Genomic DNA, 24,967 nt, shown 5'->3' with positions numbered 1-24,967 from the left:
TCACCTACCAGGCAAGGGATTCTGGAGAGGGCATCGGCATTCCCATGTAGCTTCCCGGCCCTATGCTCTACATGGAAACTGAAGTCTTGTAGGGCTAAGAACCAGCGGGTGACCCTAGCATTCTTGCCCTTGGTTTCCCTCATCCACCTGAGTGGGGCATGGTCGGATATTAACCTAAACTTCCGTCCCACCAGGTAGTACCGTAATGTGTCCACTGCCCATTTTATGGCCAAACACTCCTTCTCTACAACTGAGTAATTTCTCTCACAATAAGTCAACTTCCTACTCAAGTAGAGAACAGGATGCTCCTCCCCACGTATCTCTTGGGAAAGGACAGCTCCTACCCCGACATCTGAGGCATCTGTCTGGAGGACAAATTCACGTTTAAAGTCTGGGGCCACCAAAACGGGCTGCTTACAAAGAGCTCCCTTCATTTCTTGGAAGGCTGACTCTGCTTCTTCGGACCAGCTGACCATCACTGACTTTGTCCCTTTAAGCAGATCAGTTAGAGGTGCAGCCATTGTGGCGAAGTTTGGGATAAACCTCCTGTAATATCCCACAATCCCCAGGAAGGCTTTAACTTGCTTCTTTGACAGAGGTCTCGGCCATGTTTGAATTGCCTCCACTTTATTGATTTGGGGTTTGATCTCGCCACGCCCCACTACATATCCGAGGTACTTGGCTTCTTCTCTCCCCAAGGCACACTTCTTCGGGTTTATTGTAAACCCCGCCTCTCTTAGAGCGTCAAACACTGCTTGGACCTTTTCCAGGTGAGTCTCCCAGTCCGGGGTAAAGATGACGATATCATCCAGGTATGCGGCAGCATATAGCTTATGAGGTGCAAGGATTCTATCCATCGCCCTCTGGAAGGTTGCTGGAGCTCCCTGTAGGCCAAACGGCATCCGGACATACTGGAAGCACCCGTCTGGTGTGGAGAATGCCGTCTTCTCCTTGGCTTCCTGTGCCATGGGGATCTGCCAATATCCCTTGGTCAGATCCAAAGTGGTTATGTACCTGGCAGGTCCAAGTCTCTCGATGAGCTCATCAACGTGTGGCATGGGATAAGCGTCGAACTTGGAGACCTCATTCAGCTTCCGGTAATCGTTGCAGAACCTCCATTCACCATCAGGTTTTGGGACCAGGACAATCGGGCTCGACCAGCCGCTCTTGGATTCCTCAATGACCCCGAGCTTCAACATACGCTGCACCTCCTTGGAGATTACCTCTCGCCGGGCCTCAGGAATACGATATGGTTTCACGTTCACCCGCACATGTGGCTCGGTCAGAATTTCGTGCTCCACCACCTTCGTGCACCCCGGCAACTCTGAGAACAGGTCGCGGTTTTTCTGGAGTAACTCCCGGCACTGCTGCTTCTGGGCCTTCGATAGAGTCTCCGCTATGGTAACGGCTCCAACCTCCCCTTCTAGGTTGCCCAGCAAGCACGGAGTTACCGCTGGCTCTCTATCTTGCCACGGCTTGATAAGGTTAACATGGTAAACCTGGTATGGCTTCCGTCTTCCGGGTTGGTGGATCTTGTAGTTTACGTCTCCCAGTTTCTCCACCACCTCATATGGCCCTTGCCACTTGGCCAAGAACTTACTTTCCACCGTCGGTATTAGCACGAGAACTCGGTCTCCCGGATTGAACTGCCTCACTCTGGCTGACCGGTTGTAGACCCTGGCCTGAGCCTCTTGTGCCTGGCGGAGATGTTCTTTAACAATGGGCATCACCTTCGCAACCCTCTGCTGCATCAGTGCCACATGCTCAATGACGCTTCTGTGGGGCGTGACTTCGGCTTCCCAGGTTTCCTTGGCTATATCTAGGAGACCTCGCGGATGCCGGCCGTACAGAAGCTCGAAGGGGGAGAACCCCGTGGAGGCCTGGGGAACTTCACGGATAGAAAACAGTAAATACGGTAAGAGACAATCCCAGTCTCTACCATCTTCCTCTATGACTTTTCTCAGCATGCTCTTCAGGGTCTTGTTAAACCTCTCAACAAGGCCATCTGACTGTGGATGGTACACTGAAGTCCTCAGCTGGGAAATTTGCAAGACTCTGCACAATTCTCTCATCACCTTGCTCATAAAAGGTGTCCCCTGGTCGGTCAGGATCTCCTTCGGCAAACCCGTCCGGGAAAACACATGGACCAGCTCACGGGCTATACTCTTCGCAGAGGAGTTTCTCAGGGGAATGGCCTCAGGATAGCGTGTGGCATAGTCCAGGATGACTAATATATACTGATGGCCCCGAGCTGATTTAACTAAGGGACCGACCAAGTCCATGGCAATTCTCTCAAATGGCACCTCAATAATGGGCAGTGGCACAAGAGGGTTCCGAAAATGAGATGTGGGGGCAGTTAACTGACATGTCGGGCAGGACCTGCAATAGTTTACTATTTCCCGGTGACACCCAGGCCAATAGAACCTCTGTACAATCCGTTCCTGGGTTTTTTCCACCCCCAGGTGTGTGAATGGGCCATGTCCAACACTTTTCGTCTATAGGGGCCTGGTACTATTAACTGCTCTGCCACCTCCTCCCTTATTTTCGTGACCCGGTACAACAATTCCCCACTCAACATAAAATGGGGAAACCTTGTGTCTGCTCCCGGCTCTTGTGCAACCCCATTAATGACGGTGACATTGTTAAAGGCTTCCCTTAGTGTGGGGTCCCTATGTTGGGCAGTCCCAAAATTCTCCCCGGCCACCCCTAACTCCGGGATGTCAGGTACAGGGGACCCTTCCTCTTCATCCCCAACAAGGACACATAAAGGGAACTCATCTGCCTCTGGTGGTGGCGATACCTCAGTGGGGTGGATTGGTTCCCTGCTCTTGCTAGCACACTCAGAACCCATCCCCCACAGATCCCAAAACAGACAGAAATCCCAGCCAATAATTATGGGATGCAACAAGTCTCGAACAACGCCAACTTCATGCGACTCGGTGCCATGCGCCGTTTCAATCTTCACCCTAGCCATAGGGTAGTCCTTTGCATAGCCATGTATGCACCAAACACCAATCTTTTTACCCGGGAGTATGTTTAGAGGAAAACTGGCCCTCACAAGGGTCACCAAGCTCCCGGAGTCCAGAAGCGCCATTACTGCTCGACCGTTCACCTTCACGGGACACGCTTGTGGCCCCTTGTTAGGTAGCGAGTTCACACTGCAAGCTGGATATGCGTAGTATGAACTACGGCGTCCCATGCTGCAATCCATCTGCTCAGTGGTCTGGGGACAACGGGCCGCTATATGTCCTGGCCCATGACACTTCCAGCAAATAACACCCGAGGGGACCTTGGGCACCGCCTCCCCCGCCCCTTTTGACCTTGGACGCACCACCCTTTTTTGTGACTCCGCCCCCTGCTGGGACCCCCAATATGGAATGGGCTGCTTCCCCAAGGAACCTTCCATCCCCTGGTATCTCTCAACCAGCCCAACCAGTTCATCAGCATTTTGGGGATCACCCTGGGCAACCCAAGTCTGTAGAGGTCTCGGCAGAGAATGCACAAACCGATCCATCACAACTCGCTCTACCATCTGTGCAGGGGAAGCCGACTCTGGCTGCAGCCATTTCTGGACCAGGTGCAACAGGTCAAACATTTGGGAGCGCGGGGGTTTGTCCCAGTGATAGGCCCAGCGATGAACTCGCTGTGCCCTGGTAATCATTGTTACCCCCAAGCGTGCGAGAATTTCCGCTTTTAATTTGGGATACTCTCTGGCATCTTGTACCGTCAGGTCAAAGTACGCCTTCTGGGGCTCCCCCGTTAGGTAAGGGGCCAGTACCTCCGCCCACCGCTCTGGCTGAAGTTTTTCCCTCTCAGCCACCCTCTCAAACACCGTCAGGAAGGCCTCCACATCATCCTCAGGGGTCATTTTTTGCAATGCGCGTCTTACCGCCTTCTCGACGTCGGTGGCATCAGCCCGACCTGGGGTTGGGGCGCTCGTCCTGCCCTCCTGGATGGCGGTTGCCAGAAGCTGCATCTGCTGCCGTTGTTCCTGCTGGCTCTGCTGGAACTGCTGCCGCTGCTCCTGCTGGCTTTGCTGGATCTGCTGTAACAACAGCTTGTTGGTTTCCTGCTGCAGTGCCTGGGACTGGACCAGGTGTTTCATGAGGTCCTCCATGATTCCAGGCAATGCTTGTTACCCCGCTGCAAACTTCACCCAGGACATGCAGCGGTCTCTGCTGGGACCGCTGCCCGCACGTGTACCACCAATTGTGGGGATGTGACTCGCTCAGGTGCAGCGGGAGACAATCAGGAGACCGGTTCTTCCAAAGTTCATGAGGTTTATTTCTGTCATAAACCATAAAACAGCGTATCACCAAAAATAGCCTCTAGCTTAGGCAAACAAAACATAAACCTTCGTGGTTGCAGACTCAGACCGCGAGTCTCAGCACATGCTGGGAGGTGTAGTCCTCCCCACATACAGCTCCCTGGTTCAGGAGCAGGTCACATTATAAGGCTGTAGCCACACCCACATTCCCAGCAGCTGACTGGTCACATGACTGTGACCTCACCACAGGTCCTTCAAACAAAAACAATAACAATATCTGGTATGCTTTACTTCTGCCTTACATTATGGAGATAAGCCATTTATGAGACACATATCTCCCATCAATTACACGACCCTTAGCCCTGCCACAATATATATATATATACAGTGCCTACAAGTAGTATTCAACCCCCTGCAGATTTAGCAGGTTTACACATTCGGAATTAACTTGGCATTGTGACATTTGGACTGTAGATCAGCCTGGAAGTGTGAAATGCACTGCAGCAAAAAAGAATGTTATTTCTTTGTTTAAATTTTTTTTAAATTGTGAAAAGTTTATTCAGAGGGTCATTTATTATTCAACCCCTCAAACCACCAGAATTCTATTTGGTTCCCCTAAAGTATTAAGAAGTATTTCAGGCACAAAGAACAATGAGCTTCACATGTTTGGATTAATTAACTCTTTTTCCAGCCTTTTCTGACTATTTAAGACCCTCCCCAAACTTGTGAACAGCACTCATACATGGTCAACATGGGAAAGACAAAGGAGCATTCCAAGGCCATCAGAGACAAGATCGTGGAGGGTCACAAAGCTGGCAAGGGGTACAAAACCCTTTCCAAGGAGTTGGGCCTACCTGTCTCCACTGTTGGGAGCATCATCCGGAAGTGGAAGGCTTATGGAACTACTGTTAGCCTTCCACGGCCTGGACAGCCTTTGAAAGTTTCCTCCCGTGCCGAGGCCAGGCTTGTCCGAAGAGTCAAGGCTAACCCAAGGACAACAAGGAAGGAGCTCCGGGAAGATCTCATGGCAGTGGGGACATTGGTTTCAGTCAATACCATAAGTAACGTACTCCACCGCAATGGTCTCCGTTCCAGACGAGCCCGTAAGGTACCTTTACTTTCAAAGCGTCATGTCAAGGCTCGTCTACAGTTTGCTCATGATCACTTGGAGGACTCTGAGACAGACTGGTTCAAGGTTCTCTGGTCTGATGAGACCAAGATCGAGATCTTTGGTGCCAACCACACACGTGACATTTGGAGACTGGATGGCACTGCATACGACACCAAGAATACCATCCCTACTGTCAAGCATGGTGGTGGCAGCATCATGCTGTGGGGCTGTTTCTCAGCCAAGGGGCCTGGCCATCTGGTCCGCATCCATGGGAAGATGGATAGCACGGCCTACCTGGAGATTTTGGCCAAGAACCTCCGCTCCTCCATCAAGGATCTTAAGATGGGTCGTCATTTCATCTTCCAACAAGACAACGACCCAAAGCACACAGCCAAGAAAACCAAGGCCTGGTTCAAGAGGCAAAAAATCAAGGTGATGGAGTGGCCTAGTCAGTCTCCTGACCTTAACCCAATTGAAAACTTGTGGAAGGAGCTCAAGATTAAAGTCCACATGAGACACCCAAAGAACCTAGATAACTTGGAGAAGATCTGCATGGAGGAGTGGGCCAAGATAACTCCAGAGACCTGTGCCGGCCTTATCAGGTCTTATAAAATACGATTATTAGCTGTAATTGCAAACAAGGGTTATTCCACAAAATATTAAACCTAGGGGTTGAATAATAATTGACCCACACTTGTATGTTTAAAATTTATTAAAATTTAACTGAGCAACATAACTTTTTGGTTTGTAAGATTTGTGCATCTGTTAATATATCCTGCTCTTGTGTGAAGTTTGAAGGCTCTAACTTATTTGCATCTTATCAAACCTGCTAAATCTGCAGGGGGTTGAATACTACTTGTAGGCACTGTATATATATATATATATATATACAGTGGGGAAAAAAAGTATTTAGTCAGTCAGCAATAGTGCAAGTTCCACCACTTAAAAAGATGAGAGGCGTCTGTAATTTACATCATAGGTAGACCTCAACTATGGGAGACAAACTGAGAAAAAAAAATCCAGAAAATCACATTGTCTGTTTTTTTTTTCATTTTATTTGCATATTATGGTGGAAAATAAGTATTTGGTCAGAAACAAGCAATCAAGATTTCTGGCTCTCACAGACCTGTAACTTCTTCTTTAAGAGTCTCCTCTTTCCTCCACTCATTACCTGTAGTAATGGCACCTGTTTAAACTTGTTATCAGTATAAAAAGACACCTGTGCACACCCTCAAACAGTCTGACTCCAAACTCCACTATGGTGAAGACCAAAGAGCTGTCAAAGGACACCAGAAACAAAATTGTAGCCCTGCACCAGGCTGGGAAGACTGAATCTGCAATAGCCAACCAGCTTGGAGTGAAGAAATCAACTGTGGGAGCAATAATTAGAAAATGGAAGACATACAAGACCACTGATAATCTCCCTCGCTCTGGTGCTCCACGCAAAATCCCACCCCGTGGGGTCAGAATGATCACAAGAACGGTGAGCAAAAATCCCAGAACCACGCGGGGGGACCTAGTGAATGAACTGCAGAGAGCTGGGACCAATGTAACAAGGCCTACCATAAGTAACACACTACGTCACCATGGACTCAGATCCTGCAGTGCCAGACGTGTCCCACTGCTTAAGCCTGTACATGTCCGGGCCCGTCTGAAGTTTGCTAGAGAGCATTTGGATGATCCAGAGGAGTTTTGGGAGAATGTCCTATGGTCTGATGAAACCAAACTGGAACTGTTTGGTAGAAACACAACTTGTCGTGTTTGGAGGAAAAAGAATAATGAGTTGCATCCATCAAACACCATACCTACTGTAAAGCATGGTGGTGGAAACATCATGCTTTGGGGCTGTTTCTCTGCAAAGGGGCCAGGACGACTGATCCGGGTACATGAAAGAATGAATGGGGCCATGTATCGTGAGATTTTGAGTGCAAACCTCCTTCCATCAGCAAGGGCATTGAAGATGAAACGTGGCTGGGTCTTTCAACATGACAATGATCCAAAGCACACCACCAGGGCAACGAAGGAGTGGCTTCGTAAGAAGCATTTCAAGGTCCTGGAGTGGCCTAGCCAGTCTCCAGATCTCAACCCTATAGAAAACCTTTGGAGGGAGTTGAAAGTCCGTGTTGCCAAGCGAAAAGCCAAAAACATCACTGCTCTAGAGGAGATCTGCATGGAGGAATGGGCCAACATACCAACAACAGTGTGTGGCAACCTTGTGAAGACTTACAGAAAATGTTTGACCTCTGTCATTGCCAACAAAGGATATATCACAAAGCATTGAGATGAAATTTTGTTTCTGACCAAATACTTATTTTCCACCATAATATGCAAATAAAATGAAAAAAAAAACAGACAATGTGATTTTCTGTATTTTTTTTTCTCAGTTTGTCTCCCATAGTTGAGGTCTACCTATGATGTAAATTACAGACGCCTCTCATCTTTTTAAGTGGTGGAACTTGCACTATTGCTGACTGACTAAATACTTTTTTTCCCCACTGTATATATATTGTGAGGTGCCAAGGGGAGAGGTACTTGAAAACAGGTATATTTCTCCCCGTTTCATTTCATATGTCTCCCTGTACTGATGACGAAGCCAGTTTATTTCACTGTAATCCAGTCCTGGTTTCCTTAGTGATCAGCATGGAAAGGACTGGTAGTTCCCCCTCCACTTATTCAATCCAGGTTTTGGTTTCCTGACTGGTCCAGCTGATATAATCAGGAGGAGCTGGGATCTCTCAGTCTATCTCGTCTGCTGAGCTGGGAGCTGACACAGTAAGATTACATGGACTTGTTTGCTGTTATATAGGTTTATTTTGTAGTTAGCCTGCTATTGTTAGTTAGTGGCCAGACGGCCTTAGATGTTTTATTTCATGTTTGGCATGTGTAACATTGAATAACAAGTGTGCACAATAAATATGCTGTGGCCATATTCATGTGGAACTTGCTAGTCTGCTGAAGTGACTTCATAGCCACATGCTTGTGCCAAAGCAAAGATCCCAGCTGAGCTATCTATTCCCCACAAATGGTGTTTCGAATGCGGGCACTTGTGGCTGCTGGACTGTGACTGCAGAGAAAACGCTGAGTATGTCCTGGCTGAAAGTTTCTGCGCTTTTGAAGAGCCAAGAGTCCAGTAATATGGAGGAACTAGTGAAGCAGTTATTGCAAGCAAATGTGCAACAACAGCAGACTAATACTTGCTTCCAGAAGGCTCTGGAGCAGCAACACCAGATGCAGCAAGAGCAGTTGGAGGCAATAAAACAGGCCTTGGTTCGGCAACCCCGAGATGAGGGAGACCGTGCACAAAGCGCTGCTAGTGCGCAGAAAGCTGTACAGAAGACTTTGCTTAAAATGACCACAGACGATGATGTGGAAGCATACCTCACCGTGTTTGAACGTATTGCAGAACGTGAGCACTTACCACTGGACAGATGGGCTGAGGTAGTTGCTCCATTTCTAAGCGGAGATCCACAAAAGGCCTATTATGATCTGAGTGGAGCGGATGCTATGGACTATATCAAACTCAAAGGCGAAATCCTGGCAAGGCTGGGAGTAAACACGTATGTACGCGCACAGAGGGTGCATTTATGGAATTTTGTGGAGCATCAGCCAGCCCGCTCACAAATACATGATCTCATCCATCTAGTAAAAAAATGGCTGCAACCAGAGGCTTTGACGTCCGCACAGATGGTGGAGCGTGTTGTTCTAGACAAGTACCTGCGGTCCTTACCCACTAAGATCCAGAGGTGGGTTGGACAGGGTGACCCAACTACCGCTGACCAGTTGGTGAATATGGTCGAACGCTACAATGCTTCTGAAAGCCTACTCCAAGGGACGTTAGCACCCCACTGGCTCCCCAAGAAATCGCTGGAGAGTCCTGCGAAACCTACTTCATCTTCAAAAGAAGAGAACGTCACAATGAAGGGTAGCAGACCTACAAAGGACTATGGAGGTGGTACGGGCTCACATCAAGCCAGCAGACCTCGTCTGGGATCTCCATCGAGGAGACAAGGGCCTATACAATGTTGGCGATGTCGCGGGCTTGGCCATGTAGCAGCTAACTGCCCAATGACTACAGAGCCAATGGACTGTAATGCTACAAGGCGTCTTTCGTTATATGTGCAGTCAGTCTGTGTGGCGGAGACCCTCACGGGAAATGAACAACACGTGTGCCACGTCGAGGTTGACGGTTATAGTGTGAATGCCGTCTTGGATTCCGGCAGTCAAGTAACTTTGGTACGTGCCAGTTTTGTGGACTCTAGCGCCCTAACGAACTTAACCGTGGGCATTAGTTGCATCCATGGGGATACTAAGAACTACCCCACTGCCTGGGTTACTCTTGCCACGCCAGTAGGGACCAAAAGACAGTCATAAAGTCTATGGGACACAGTGTAATCCTGGGGAGAGACTTTCCCTTATTTTGGGACTTGTGGAACTTCAAAAGTGGCATGAACCGTCTAGTTGAAGACGGTACTCCGGAGCTAGCCCCTGAACCATTGCAGCAAGACGACGGAGAACCCATCTCAGAGGAAGTACTAGAATCTGCGGACTCTCCTCTTGCTGTGTATGCAGGCGAGGCAGACCAGCTAGAGGATGTTTTAGAAATGCCTGATCTTGAGGTGGCCCGTGGTAAGTTCGGGACCACTCAGCACCAGGATCCTACTCTAGCAAGGGCGTGGGAAAACATAAAGGTCTCCGAGGGAAGACCATTGTACCCAGGGGCTCAAAACGAGTTCCCACACGTGGCGGTGCAGCAGGATATGTTGTATCACATAGACATGGTGCGCGGGATGGTGGTAGAACAACTAGTGGTACCTAAGTCCTTTCGCCAGGTAGTTTTGGAGTTGGCACATAAACATCCCTTGGGAGGACACCTGGCGGTAGAAAAGACAAAACACCGTATTCTGCAACTTTTCTTTTGGCCGGGTCTAGTGGGAGACGTGACCCAGTACTGTCGGTCATGTGCTACGTGTCAATTATCCGCACCTATGTCACATTTTAGAAGCCCCTTAGTGCCCTTACCAATAATAGAGGTGCCCTTCAAGAGGATAGCAATGGATATAGTCGGTCCATTAGTTAAATCTGCCAGGGGTCATCAGTACATTTTGGTAGTATTGGATTACGCCACTCGTTATCCCGAAGCAGTGCCCTTGCGGAATGCCAATGCGAAATCAATTTCAAAAGAGCTGGTTAATATGTTTTCCCACACTGGCATTCCGAAAGAGATACTTACGGATCAAGGGACCCCCTTTATGTCTCGTATACTTAAGGATTTATGTAAACTACTAAAAATCTCCCATTTGTGTACCTCAGTATATCACCCTCAGACTGACGGTTTGGTGGAGCGCTTTAACAAAACCTTAAAGAGAATGTTGAAAAGGGTGGTGGATAAGGACGGGAGAGATTGGGATGCCCTACTACCATACCTCCTGTTCGCTATATGTGAGGTACCCCAATCCTCCACAGGCTTTTCACCTTTTGAGTTGGTTTATGGGCGGTGTCCTAGAGGCCTGTTAGATATTGCCAAGGAGACTTGGGAACAAGAGGTGACTCCTTAGCGCAGTGTAATTGAACACATAACACTTATGCAGGACCGAATTGCAGCAGTTATGCCAATAGTTAAAGAGTGTTTAGAGCGCGCATGACATGCCCAAAGCACGGTATACAACCAAGCGGCAAAAACACGAGTCTTTCAACCCGGAGACAGGGTGTTGGTATTGGTGCCTACCGTAGAGAATAAATTTCTTGCGAAATGGCAGGGACCATACGAAGTGCTGGAACGAATAGGTGAAGTAAATTATAAAATACACCAACCAGACAAGAGAAAGCCCGAACAAATATACCACATAAACTTGCTTAAGGCCTGGCGGGACAGGGAGAATCTGGTGGCAGGAGCTGCCCTTGAGGATGGGCCTCGAGGGGCACCACCTTCTAAGGTGAAGGACCCCCAGGTAGCTCCGCCAGAAGTGGGTATTGCAGACACGCTATCCGAAAGCCAAAAACGACAGACCAGGGAGTTCATACAAAGGACCGCAGATATTTTCTCGGAACTTCCTGGCCGGACTCACCTAATTAAACATGACATTGTTACTGATCCACAGGCGCGGGTACGGCTAAAACCATATCGAATTCCGGAGGCTCAGAGACAAGCCATTGCCCGGGAAGTGAAGAAGATGTTAGAGCTCGGGGTCATTGAGGAGTCCCAGAGTGATTGGGCTAGCCCTATCGTACTGGTGCCCAAACCCGATGGGACTATCCGATTTTGTAACGATTTTCGGAAAGTAAATGAAGTATCGAAATTCGATGCCTACCCGATGCCAAGAGTCGATGAACTGATAGAGAGACTGGGTTCGGCCAGGTACATATCCACTATTGACTTAACAAAAGGTTATTGGCAGATTCCCCTCAAGGAATCAGCCAAAGAGAAAACTGCCTTTGTTACGCCCCAGGGATTATTCCAGTACCGAGATATGCCATTTGGGTTGCATGGTGCCGCAGCCACCTTCCAACGTCTAATGGATATTGTCCTAAAACCCCATGGCCAGTATGCATCCACGTACTTGGACGACATCATTATCTTTAGCGATGACTGGGACACGCATTTGTCAAAAGTACAAGCTGTCTTAGACTCCCTAAAAACAGCTGGGTTGACTGCCAATCCCAAGAAATGTACGTTGGGATTGGAAGAGGCTCGCTATCTGGGATATAGCATAGGGAGAGGCGTCGTGAAGCCTCAAGCCAATAAAGTGGATGCTATTCAAAATTGGCCGCGACCGGTAACCAAAAAACAGGTTGGAGCTTTTTTAGGGATCGTTGGTTATTATAGGCGGTTCATCAAACATTTTGCAACCATCGCAGTTCCTCTCACAGATCTTACTAAGGGGTCGAAATCTGTCACAATAAAGTGGAACGCAGAAGCAGAGGAGGCCTTTCAGCGATTGAAAACAGTCCTCTGTGACCAACCAGTGTTGGTTGCACCAGACTTTAAACGGGAGTTTATTGTCCAAACGGACGCCTCTGGGGTGGGCCTCGGCACGGTTTTGTCTCAAGAAGTAAATGGCGAGGAACACCCAGTGGCCTATCTAAGCAGAAAGCTTACGAGAGCAGAAAAGAACTACAGTGTAGTTGAGCGGGAAGCCCTGGCTGTGAAATGGGCCCTGTGCACCTTGCGCTATTATTTACTAGGTCGCCAGTTTAGACTAGTGACGGACCATTCGCCCCTAATGTGGATGTCCCGGGCAAAAGAAGGCAATGTGCGGGTGACATGCTGGTTCTTAGCATTACAAGGGTTTAAATATTCCGTTGAGCACAGGGCGGGCACAGCGCACAGAAATGCAGATGCGTTGTCTAGAAGGCACTGCTTGCTGACTCGTCGTGTCGGACCCCACGGGCTCGAACAGAGGAGGGGGGTGTGTGAGGTGCCAAGGGGAGAGGTACTAGAAAACAGGTATATTTCTCCCCGTTTCATTTCATATGTCTCCCTGTACTGATGATGAAGCCAGTTTATTTCACTGTAATCCAGTCCTGGTTTCCTTAGTGATCAGCATGGAAAGGACTGGTAGTTCCCCCTCCACTTATTCAATCCAGGTTTTGGTTTCCTGACTGGTCCAGCTGATATAATCAGGAGGAGCTGGGATCTCTCAGTCTATCTCGTCTGCTGAGCTGGGAGCTGACACAGTAAGATTACATGGACTTGTTTGCTGTTATATAGGTTTATTTTGTAGTTAGCCTGCTATTGTTATTTAGTGGCCAGACGGCCTTAGATGTTTTATTTCATGTTTGGCATGTGTAACATTGAATAACAAGTGTGCACAATAAATATGCCGTGTCCATATTCATGTGGAACTTGCTAGTCTGCTGAAGTGACTTCATAGCCACATGCTTGTGCCAAAGCAAAGATCCCAGCTGAGCTATCTATTCCCCACAATATATATATATATATATATATATACTGCTCAAAAAATAAAGGGAACACTTACACAACACAATGTTACTCCAAGTCAATCACAATTCATGTGATATTAATCTTAATTTACAATAATCATTTGTATGCTTTATTGCTCTCAATGCATTACATGTGTAATGAATAAAGATTTGCAATTGCAATATGACATTCAGTGATATCTAGAATGTGTTCCCTTTATTTTTTTGAGCAGTATATATATATATATATATATATATATATATATATATACATACACACTACCGTTCAAAAGTTTGGGGCCACCCAGACAATTTGTGTTTTCCATGAAAACTCATACTTTTATTAATAAATGAGTTGCCAAATTCATTTAAAATCTAGTCCAGACATTGACAAGGTTCGAAAAAAAGATTTTTATTTGAAATAATAATTTTCTCCTTCAAACTTTGCTTTCGTCAAAGAATGCTCCCTTTGCAGCAATTCCAGCATTGCAGACCTTTGGCATTTTATCAGTTAATTTGCTGAGGTAATCTGGAGAAATTTCACCCCATGCTTCCAAAATCCCCTCCGACAAGTTGGTTTGGCTTGATGGGCACTTTTACCGTACCATACTGTCAAGCTGCTCCCACAACAGCTCAATGGGGTTGAGATCTGGTGACTGAGCTCGCCACTCCATTACAGACAGAATGCCTGCTGCCTGCTTCTTCCCTAAATGGTTCTTGCATAATTTGGAGGTGTGCTTTGGGTCATTGTCCTGTTGTAGGATGAAATTCCCTCCAATCAAGCGCTGTCCACAGGGTATGGAACAGCATTGCAAAATGGAGTGATACCCTTCCTTATTCAAAATCCCTTTTACCTTGTACAAATCTCCCACTTTACCAGCACCAAAGAAACCCCAGACCATCACATTACCTCCACCATGCTTGACAGATGGCATCAGGCACTCTTCCAGCATCTTTTCAGTTTTTCGGTGTTTCACAAATGTTCTTCTGTGTGATCCAAACACCTTAAACTTGGATTCGTCCATCCATAACACTTTTTTCCAATCTTCCTCTGTCCAATGTCTGTATTCTTTTGCCCATATTAATCTTTTCCTTTATTAGCCAGTCTCAGATATGGCTTTTTCTTTGCCATTCTGCCCTGAAAGCCAGCATCCCTGAGTCGTCGCTTCACTGTAGACGTTGACACTGGCGTTTTGTGTGTACTATTTAATGAAGCTGCCAGTTGAGGACCTGTGAAGCGCTGATTTTTAAAACTACAGACTCTAATGTATTTGTCTAGTTGCTCAGCTGTGCAGCGGGGCCTCCCACTTCTCTTTGTACTCTGGTTAGAGCCTGTTTGTGATCTCCTCTGAAGGGAGTAGTACACACCATTGTAGGAAATCTTCAGTTTCTTGGCAATTTCTCACATGGAATAGCCTTCATTTCTAACAACAAGAATAGACTGTCAAGCTTCACATGAAAGTTCTTTTTTTCTGGCCATTTTGAGAGTTTAATGTAACCAACCAACAACCAGATTCTCAACGAGCTCAAAGGAAGGTCAGGTTTATAGCTTCTCTAATGAGCCAAACTGTTTTCAGCTGTGCTAACATACTTGCACAAGGGTTTTCAAGGGTATTCTAACCATCCATTAGCCTTCTTACACAGTTAGCAAACACAAAATACGATAAGAACACTGGAGTGATGGTTGTTGGAATGGGCCTCTATATACCTATGAAGATATTGCATTACAAACCAGACGTTTGCAGCTAGAATAGTCATTTACCACATTAACAATGTATAGAGTGTACTTTTGAATCATTTAACGTTAGCTTCATTGGAAAAAAACGTTGCTTTTCTTTAAAAAAAAATAAGGAAATTTCTAGGTGACCCTAAACTTTTTAACACTAGTGTATATTATATATATATATATATATATATATATATATATATATATATATATACATACATACACTGCTCAAAAAAATAAAGGGAACACTAAAATACCACATCCTAGAATCCTAGATATCTCTAAATGAAATATTCCAGTTGCAAATTTGTATTCATTGCATAGTGGAATGTGTTCAGAACAATAACACATAATTATCAATGTAAATCAAAATGAATATCCCATGGAGGTCTGGATTTGAATTGATACTCAAAATCAAAGTGGAAAATCAAATTACAGGCTGATGCAACTTCAGTGGAAATGCCTCATGACAAGGAAAAGATGCTCAGTATTGTATGGCCTCCACATGCCTGTATGACCTCCCTACTGTACAACGCCTGGGCATGCTCCTGATGAGGCGGCGGATGGTTGTTAAATATTAATCGGTTGGTAATTTCTTATTACACTCAGTTCTGTACATTGCTTTAGCTGACGCTACATAGGTTATTCTTGGAAGTTTAGCTCATGGTAAAGGTCAACTCCATATATATAGACCACGTGCTCTAACAGATGGATATATAAGGTGGAGGCTTACTCTAGGGGTCGCTCGCTCGCTCTCTCTTCTTCCTTCACCACCATGAGAGACAGACTTGAGAAGTCATCTTTGCTCGGACACGACATTGAATGGACAGCTGGTATGTAACTTGATGACTACTTGAGAAGCCTAACAGATACAGAGGCCATTGACCATGCGGTATCCCAGAGAGAGAAAGGTACAAGCTTTGCTATGAACAAATGGACAATCTCTTTATAATCATCTACCTATTTTTATGTTTTTCTGTATTAATCTTTTCTTTGATGGAAGAATCCATATAAACCACTACATTTGTATCTGGTAACAAGTCCTGAGTATTATACAAGATTACGCATTTTTTTTACAATGGTCTCCTGAGGGTTCTCCTCCCTGACCTGGACTAAAGCATCCGCCAACTCCTGGACAGTCTGTGGTGCAATGTGCTGTTGGTGGTGGAGCGAGACATGATGTCCCAGATGTGCTCAATCGGATTCAGGTCTGGGAAACGGACGGACCAGTCCATAGCTTCAATGCTTTCATCTTGCAGGAACTGCTGACACACTCCAGCCACATGAGGTCTGGCATTGTCCTGCATTAGGAGGAACCCAGGGCCAACTGCACCAGCATATGGTCTCAAAAGGGGTCTGAGCATCTCATCTCAGTACCTAATGGCAGTCAGGCTACCTCTGGCGAGCACATGGAGGGCTCTGCGGCCCTCCAAAGAAATGCCACCCACACCATTACTGACCCACTGCCAAACCGGTCATGCTGAAGGATGTTGCAGGCAGCAGATAACTCTCCATGGCATCTCCAGACTCTGTCATGTCTGTCACATGTGCTCAGTGTGAACCTGCTTTATCTGTGAAGAGCACAGAGTGCCAGTGGCGAATTTGCCAATCCTGCTGTTCTGTGACAAATGCCAAGCATCCTGCACGGTGTTGGGCTGTGAGCACAACCCCATCTGTGGATGTCAGGCCCTCAGACCATCCTCATGGAGTCAGTTTCTAACAGTTTGTGCAGACACATGCACATTTGTGGCCTGCTGGAGGTCATTTTGCAGGGCTCTGGCAGTGCTCCTCCTGTTCCTCCTTGCACAAAGGCAGAGGTAGAGGTCCTGCTGCTGGGTTGTTGCCCTCCTACGGCAACCTCTACATCTCCTGGTGTACTGGCCTGTAGTGCCTCCAGCCTCTGGACACTATGCTAACAGAAACAGCAAACCTTCTTGCCACAGCTCGCATTGATGTGCCATCCTGGATGAGCTGCATCTCCTGAGCCACTTGTGTGGGTTGTAGAGTCCGTCTCATGCTACCATGAGTATGAAAGCACAGCCAACATTCAAAAGTGACCAAAACATCAACCAGAAAGCATTGGTACTGAGATGTGGTCTGTGGTCCCCACCTGCAGAACCACTCCTTTATTGAGGGTGTCTTGATAATTGCCAATAATTTCCATCTGTTGTCTATTCCATTTGCACAACAGCATGTGAAATTGATTGTTAATCAGTGCTGCTTCCTAAGTGGACAGTTTGATTTCACAGAAGTTTGATTTACTTGGAGTTAGATTCTGTTGTTTAAGTGTTCCCTTTATTTTTTTGAGCAGTGTATATACAGGTGCATCTCACAAAATTGGAATATCATCAAAAAGTTAATTTATTTCAGTTCTTCAATACAAAAAGTGAAACTCATCTATTATATAGAGTCATTACAAACAGAGTGATCTATTTCAAGTGCTTATCTGTTAATTTTGATGATTATGGCTTACAGCCAATGTAAACCCAAAAGTCATTACCTCAGTAAATTAGAATGCTTTATAACACCAGCTTGAAAAAATGATTTTAAAATCCAAAATGTTGGCCGTATATACTCGAGTATAAGTCGAGTTTTTCAGCCCCCTTTTGGGGCTGAAAAAGACCCCCCTCGACTTATATTCAGGTCACGGTGCCAACTTACCTGGTCCCCGTCATCTCCGCGGTCCCAGTCGTCTCCGCGGTCCCCGGTGTTCGTCTGCGGTCCCCTGCAGCGTCCTGGCGGTGGGTGATGATAGGGCCGCGGCGGCGTTCAAAATCCCTGCACGCCGCTCTCTCCCATCCTCCGGCAGTGACATGCAAGGGGCGCGATGACGTGGAAAGCACGCACCCTCTGCCTGAGTCACTGAAGAGCCGGCGACGCTCAGGAGCAGCTGTCATCAATGTAGGTGAGTATATAGTGGGTTTTTTTTAAATTCCAGCAGGGGCAGTGGCAGCGGCAGCAACATGATAGGATTACCAGTAATCCTATCACTTTGGGGGCAGCATTACGGTAGTTGGGCCTCCATTCACTGTGCAGCATTTATGGGGGCATATGTTGTGCAGCGTTATTTGGGCCACCATTCACTGTGCAGCATTTTGGGGGCATAATGTATGTTGTGCAGCATTATCTGGGCCAGCATTCACTGTGCAGCATTTTGGGGGCATACTGTATGTTGTGCAGCATTATTTGGGCCAGCATTCACTGTGCAGCATTTTGGGGGCATACTGTATGTTGTGCAGCATTAAATTTACCAGTATCTTCGGCAATTCCCACCCTAGACTTATACTCGAGTCAATAAGTTTTCCCAGGTTTTTGAGGCAAATTTAGGGGGGTCGACTTATACTCGGATCGACTTATACTCGAGTATATACGGTATATGTTCAGTAAATGCACTCAATGCTTGGTCAGGACTCCTTTGGCATCAATTACTGCATCAATGCGGAGTCACATGGAGGTGATCAGCTTGTGGCACTGCTGAGGTGTTATGGAAGCCCAGGTTGCTTTAATAGTAGCCTTCAGCTCATCTGCATTGTTGGGTTTGGTGTCTTTCATCTTCCTCCATCTTCCTTCCATAGATTTTCTATGGTGTTGTCAGAGACACCGCACTGAACTTGCTCACTGAGCCAGTGCACGTGTCCTGAGTAAAGCGAACAGTGCTCAAAGCTACCTGTGGAGCGGGCAGCAACCGAATAGATGCATACTTCAGAGCTGCAGAACCTAAAGCACGTGACTGCTAGAGGCGTGGCCTAAACTCCACAGAGCTAGGAGCTGAAAGACCATTCCTAGCAGAGTAACTGCGAGACAAAGTTACCAAGGGGAATAGACAGTGAGAATAGTCAGGACGTAGCCAATGAGTCACACACAGAGATAGCTGTAGGGTACCAAATGGGGCGAGCAGAGAGTAGTCAGGTCACATGCAATGAGTCATACACAGATAGTTGCAAGATACAAGAGGGGCGAGCAGAGAGTAGTCAGGTCACATGCAATGAGTCATACACAGATAATAACGCAGTACAAAATCAACAGGCAAACTCACAACGGGAAACAGAATCGGGTCAGAACCATATAAACAAGCTATAGCAACAAACAGGCACACGGGGGTCAGCACACTAGGCCAATGGCAAAAGTATAACTGGCAGGGATTGAAGCTACCCAGGGGTTTATGAAGCTCTCCCAGAACCAGAAAGAGGCCACAATCATTAACCCCAAGTGTGCAGGTCAAAACCTGCACAGAGCTCCAGACATTAACCCCCGGTGTGCAGCTCAAAAACCCGCACTGGGATCATGACAGGTGTTAAGGTTGTAGGAGGAAGGGCCCCCGCCGAGTGTCCGGGCTGGAACCAAGGGGACCATCATCTGGGTTCCTAGGGGGTCTGTTTCCAGGGAGCAGAATTAGGAGATGGACCGCTGAGACTGACAGGACGGTTGGGGGAGGAGCCTATATAAAAGGGTAGGAGGACGCGAGTCAGGGTGAGTCAGCAGAATGGCAGAGAAGGAGCAGGAGACCGTGGGAGCGCCAGGGAGCCAGAACCACGAGCAGTAACCACAAAGGAGGACAGAAACAGGAGGGAGACTCACGGTGGACTGCAGGGAGACGGCGCCAAGCCAACCGACAGAAGACCGCCCTTCACTCCAGCCTGCTGCCGTTGCTGCCTCGCTCCCGCTCGCGGCTGTGGCCTGCCCGCTGCCACCTGCGGCCGTTGCCACCTCACTCCAGCTCGCGGCTGCAGCCTGCCCGCTGCTGCCAGCAGCAACTACCGCTCCACTCCCAACCGCGGCTGTGGCTTGTCCATTGCCACCCGCAGCCGCCTCGACTCTGCTCCCGTCCGTGGCAAGGGCCTGGCCGTTGCCCGCCGCGGGTTCCCTAGTGCAGCCGCTGGCTGCACCGGTGGCCTACCAACAGCAACTCAGCACCGCTGCTACCTGCCCCTGTTCAGGGGCTGCGGCCCCGACTCTCCCACTTCCGGGCAGTATACCACTGCCTCTGCTGGGAGATACTCCACCAAAGAACTCTCCTAGGGCCTGTTGTGCCCCTACTTCGCCTGGGCGTCAGAACGCCGAAGACTATGCCAGATCCTCAGCAGCTGGACCCAGCGGCTGCGACGCTGAAGCACCATTGTCCAGGACACCGAGGGATGTCAAGACAGATAAGTGACACAATATAACTAAGGACACGTAATCGGTCATACCGCGGCCCTATAGTGACCGGCCTTTGCTGGAGTTGCCGTGTTCTCATAACCAGTGTTTGCTTGTGTTGGGTCCCTGCGAGGACAATTCCTGTTATTTTGTTTGGTTGCTTAGGATAGCCCTACCGGCTTCAATATATAACAGTTACTACCTAGAGCACAAACCGTCTCGCGTCTCGTCACTGCATCCCACGTACCTGCCATGACCACATTTGGCGTAGTCGGCAGGATGCAGTCTCTGAGCACGGACAACGGTGCCCCAGACAAGAGCGGGGCCGTAGATTCAGCAAATAATGAGGGCCCCCGGTCCAGCATTTCTTTGCAGCTATGCTTAGCAACCTGCCTAGGTTCTCCGGCTTCAACACCATGCTGTGGAGCTGAACAGAGTGAATGTGAGGGCTCTTCTGAAGGCATCCGATGACCCATGACCTGGAAGCCGAAGTAGCTTAGATGGAGAGGCCCAAGATTCAGTAATGTTGAGGCCCCTGGGGCACCGCAACACCTTTGCTAGGGTCTTGCGGATTCTAGAAGAGACCCATGGGGATCCAACAAATGTGGGAGAGTTGAGGACCCAGTTGTTCAGTCGAATGCAGGGAGAGGGGGAGACCATCACCCAGTATATGAATGTCCTCCAGGAGTTATACACGGCCATCGAGCGGAAGGACGGCGTAGGGGTAGGACTCATCGACATTACCCTGCGCGACCTGCTAGTGACTGGACTCCGAGACCCGTTAATAAAGCAATAAAGCAAGCATTATGGGAGCAGGTCCGAGTGAACCCACGTATGGCCTTCTCTCAGGTGGGGAGTCAGGCGCGTGCTTGAGAGCAGGAGCAGGGAATGGCGGTCCTCGTGGGGAAGGTCCGAAGTGTGGAGGCCTCCGTAAACGCTGTCGGGGAGCCCCAATGGATAGGAGAGATGAAACAAGAGCTGAAGAACATCAGGGGTGAGTTGGCCGAAGTGAAAAGAAGGACCGATTTCACGACTGGTTGGCCCAGTTTCAATCCCGGGCCCTGGGGGCCTCGCAGTGCCCGAAGCTGCCGGCCATCGCAGCCCTGGTGCTATGAGTGTGGGGAGCTGGGCCACTTCGCACGAGAGTGTCTGCGGCGTGGGAGATGCCCACCCTGGTGGCCATTAAACTAGAGGGCTCCGGGCTGGGGGGGCGCCGCTTGGAGCCAGAAGCCATGACATGGGGTGGTGGAAGTCCCGAAGATCTGGTCGCAAAGTGTCCAGTGGTATGGGCAGAGGTCGAGGGCCATGCCATATGGTGCCTAGTGGACATGGGGTGGCAAGTAACGACCATACCTGCAACTTATTTCCGGCAGCATTTTCCCGAGGCAGCTAGGCCCCAGTGGGGGTCTATGATAAGACTACCGGTCCCTGTTGCCAGAGTGGTTTGGATGCAGATTACGCTGTGTGGCAAATCCCTCGGCCGCCGAGGGGTGATCCTGACCCAAGGGGAAACCAATAACAAACATCCAGTCATCCTGGGTATGAACATACTGTGGGAGTTTGGCAATTTACTCCTCAACGACCCCATGCAAGAGACCCTGAAGCAGTGGGGTTCCCGCACGGCCCAAGGGCAGGTCTTTCAGCAGTTGGTGCGGGAGGCGCGAGATATCCAGGATTGCCAGGAGGGCGAGGCACTGGGCAAAGTCATCGAGCCAGTGGCTCCCCCACTCGTGCTGCCCCCCCGGGCAGACAGTGGTGGCCCTTCCTATCCGAGCCCCAGTGCCTTTGGAGGGCATGGAGATGCAGGTGGAGCCATACTACTCGGAACGCCTGCATCCTGGCATACGGGTGGCCCGCTCCCTGACCACGGTGCGGAGAGGGACCGTCTTGGTGCGCTGCGTTAACCTCGAAGACCAAAACATCATCTTAAAGCCCCGGGCCGAAATGGCCAGGCTGGTAAGACCTTTGGAAGAGGTGCTGCCAGCCCCTGCGGTCCAATTAAAAGTGCAACCCGAGGACCCTTGGGCAGTGACTATTCGAACTCTGCAGACTGCCGAGTCCTCAACCCAGGAAAAGGGCCGAAACATCCTGGAAAGAATGCAGGCCGAACTCTCCGGCCTGCCTCCAGCCCAACTTCTCCAGGTAGAAACACTACTTGGACAGTACCACGAGGTATTCGCCAGCCACGAGGATGATTTTGGATGCACCACAGCAATCACACATGGAATTCCCATGGCAGGAACGGCCCCCATCTGGGAACGATATAGGCAAATCCCTCCAGTTATACCAGGAGGTGAAAACTTTACTGTGCCAAATGCTATGGAAGGGGGTCATAAGGGAAAGTCAGAGCCCCTGGGCGGCTCCCTTCGTGTTGGTCCACAAAAAGGATGGCACCTTGTGGTTCTGTGTGGACTATCGGAAGCTGAACACCAGCACCATCAAAGACTCGTACCCGCTGCCCCGCATAGAAGAGTCCCTGTCTGCCTTGGAGAAGGCGACATACTTCTTGACTTTAGATCTGGCCAGTGGGTACTCTGCAGGTGCCCATGTCAGAGTAAGACAGGGCCAAGACGGCGATCATTCTTCCCATGGGACTGTTTGAGTTCAATCGGATGCCGTTTGGGCTGGCCAACGCCCCAGGAACCTTTCAGCGGCTGATGGAGCGGTGTCTGGGGGATCTCATTTTCGAAGCCACGCTGATATACCTGGACGATATCATCATCTATGCTGCCACATTTGAGGACCACCTGCGGCAGTTGGGGCAGGTGCTCGGCCGGCTGCAGAAGTACTGGTTGAAGGTAAAACCCCAGAAATGGTAACTGTTTCGCACACAGATCGAATATCTGGGGCATATCATCTCGGCCGAGGGCGCTCGACCGTCCCTGGAAAATGTTGCCAGGGATTTACCGTCGTTTCATAAAGAATTTTGCACGCCGAGCCCGAACCCTGCAGGACCTGCTAAAGGGGGCTTCTGCTGGGGCAAATGGGTGGAAAATCCAGTGGCAACAACCGCAAGAGGAAGCTTTCCAAGAGCTCAAGGCTGCACTCTCCGGTGCCCCGGTGTTAGCTTAGGCAGATTTCTCGCAACCGTTCATACTGCACACCGATGGGAGTCTCCACGGGCTAGGGGCTGTATTGTCAAAAGTTCAAGATGGCCGGGAGAGAGTGATCGCTTATGGTAGCCGATCACTTCATGACTCCGAGCGTAACCCTGACAATTACAGCTCTTTTAAGCTCAAGCTCCTCGCGGTAGTGTGGGCCATGATGAACCGGTTCGCAGAGTACCTGGCGGGCTCTGAAGTGGTGGTGCAGACTGACAACAACCCGCTGGCCCATTTGGAAAATGCCAAACTAGGGTCTCTGGAGCAGAGATGGGTGGCCCGGATGGCCAAGTTCAACTATAAGATCATCTATAGCGGAGGAGCAGAAAATGTACACGCTGACGTCCCCTCCCGAGAATCCGGCATACAACCCCAGGAAAAAGTCGAGACGACGAATTGGAAGGGGAAGAGATGCCATTCAACCCTCACCGCCACCGTGCTCACAGCTGCCACACAGGAAGAATCCCATCTAGGACTCCCGAGGGGTATGCTGGAACAATCATGTGACAGATGGATCCAACAGCAGCAAGAAGATGAAGAAATTGGGCTCCTACGCCGATGGGTAACCAACGGCATACTACCCACCGACTCTCAGAACCAAACCTTGACTCAGGATATGTTGCTGATGTTACGCCAATGGGAGAAACTAGTCATCAGAAAAGGACTATTGTATCGTAAGGCAGTATCACGGGCGACATCTGCAACAACTTGGCAGGTAGTCGTGCCCGGAGCCCAACTCAGTGAACTGGCTCGGGAAGCCCACAAAAAGGGGGCCCACTTTGGAGCTCAAAAGACCTTGCAATGGTTGCAGCAGATAGTTTACCATCTGCGCTTACACGCTGCTGTGGACGAAACTTGCCGGGCCTGCCGCCTATGCGAGCTAGCTAAATCACCCGCACAACGGGCCCCAGTGCAAACGATAGTGACATCAGCACCCCTCGAGCTCTTGACGGTGGACTATTTGACCATTGGTCCCACATACCAGGGGTATGAACATTGTCTCGTCATGGTGGACCATTTCACCAAATGTGCCATGGTAACCCCCACCCGAGATCAAACCACGGAGTCGGCCGCCTATGCAATCTGGAAAAACTTTATCCAAGTGTACGGCTGCCCTCAACGGATACATTCAGACCAGGGTGTGTGCTTCCTGGGGAAAGTCATGGAGGAGTTACATCGTCTCTATGGTATCAATAAATCCCGGACCACGCCATACCACCCTCAGGGCCTGCGAATAATTTAATCGGACACTAATTCAAATGTTGCATACCCTGGAAAGTGACTGGAAGGTGGGCTGGCCTGAGCATGTCCCTGAACTAGTGTGGGTCTATAACAACCGGGTGCATCGGGTTACAGGCTATACCCCCTACTCACTGCTATTTGGGCGAGAAGGCAAAGGGATCACAGAGGTAGAATTGAACCTGGAGGAACCCCAACCTTGGACCGGGGTGTTGTCGTGGGTCCGAAGCCACCGACACCGGTTACAAACCCTCCACCGAATCGCCCATACAAAACTCCAGGACCTAGAGCACCCAGGAGGAATTCTGCCTCCACCCACCGACCTCCAGACTGGGGATCAAGTACTCGTACTAGACCAGCACCCCAGAACAAGTTAGAACCTCGGTAGGAAGAAAGTCCTTACCGAGTATTGCGCCGAATAAGCTCCGACGGGCCTGTGTACGAGATACAACCTGAGAAAGACGGGA

The 24,967-nt window shown here is 49.0% G+C and overlaps 1 protein-coding gene across 1 annotated transcript in view; it reads right to left on the bottom strand.

Moving 5' to 3' along the window:
* GRK1 (G protein-coupled receptor kinase 1) overlaps positions 1 to 24,967 on the bottom strand; it is a 135,481-nt gene that overhangs the window by 39,541 nt on the left and 70,973 nt on the right. The gene's annotated exons all lie outside the window — the stretch shown is intronic.

This window comes from Dendrobates tinctorius, unplaced genomic scaffold (assembly GCF_039654945.1).
Source record: "Dendrobates tinctorius isolate UK_male_01 unplaced genomic scaffold, ASM3965494v1 ptg000394l, whole genome shotgun sequence".
Taxonomy (NCBI): Eukaryota; Metazoa; Chordata; class Amphibia; order Anura; family Dendrobatidae; genus Dendrobates; species Dendrobates tinctorius.
This window is presented reverse-complemented; position numbering and strand designations above follow the sequence as displayed.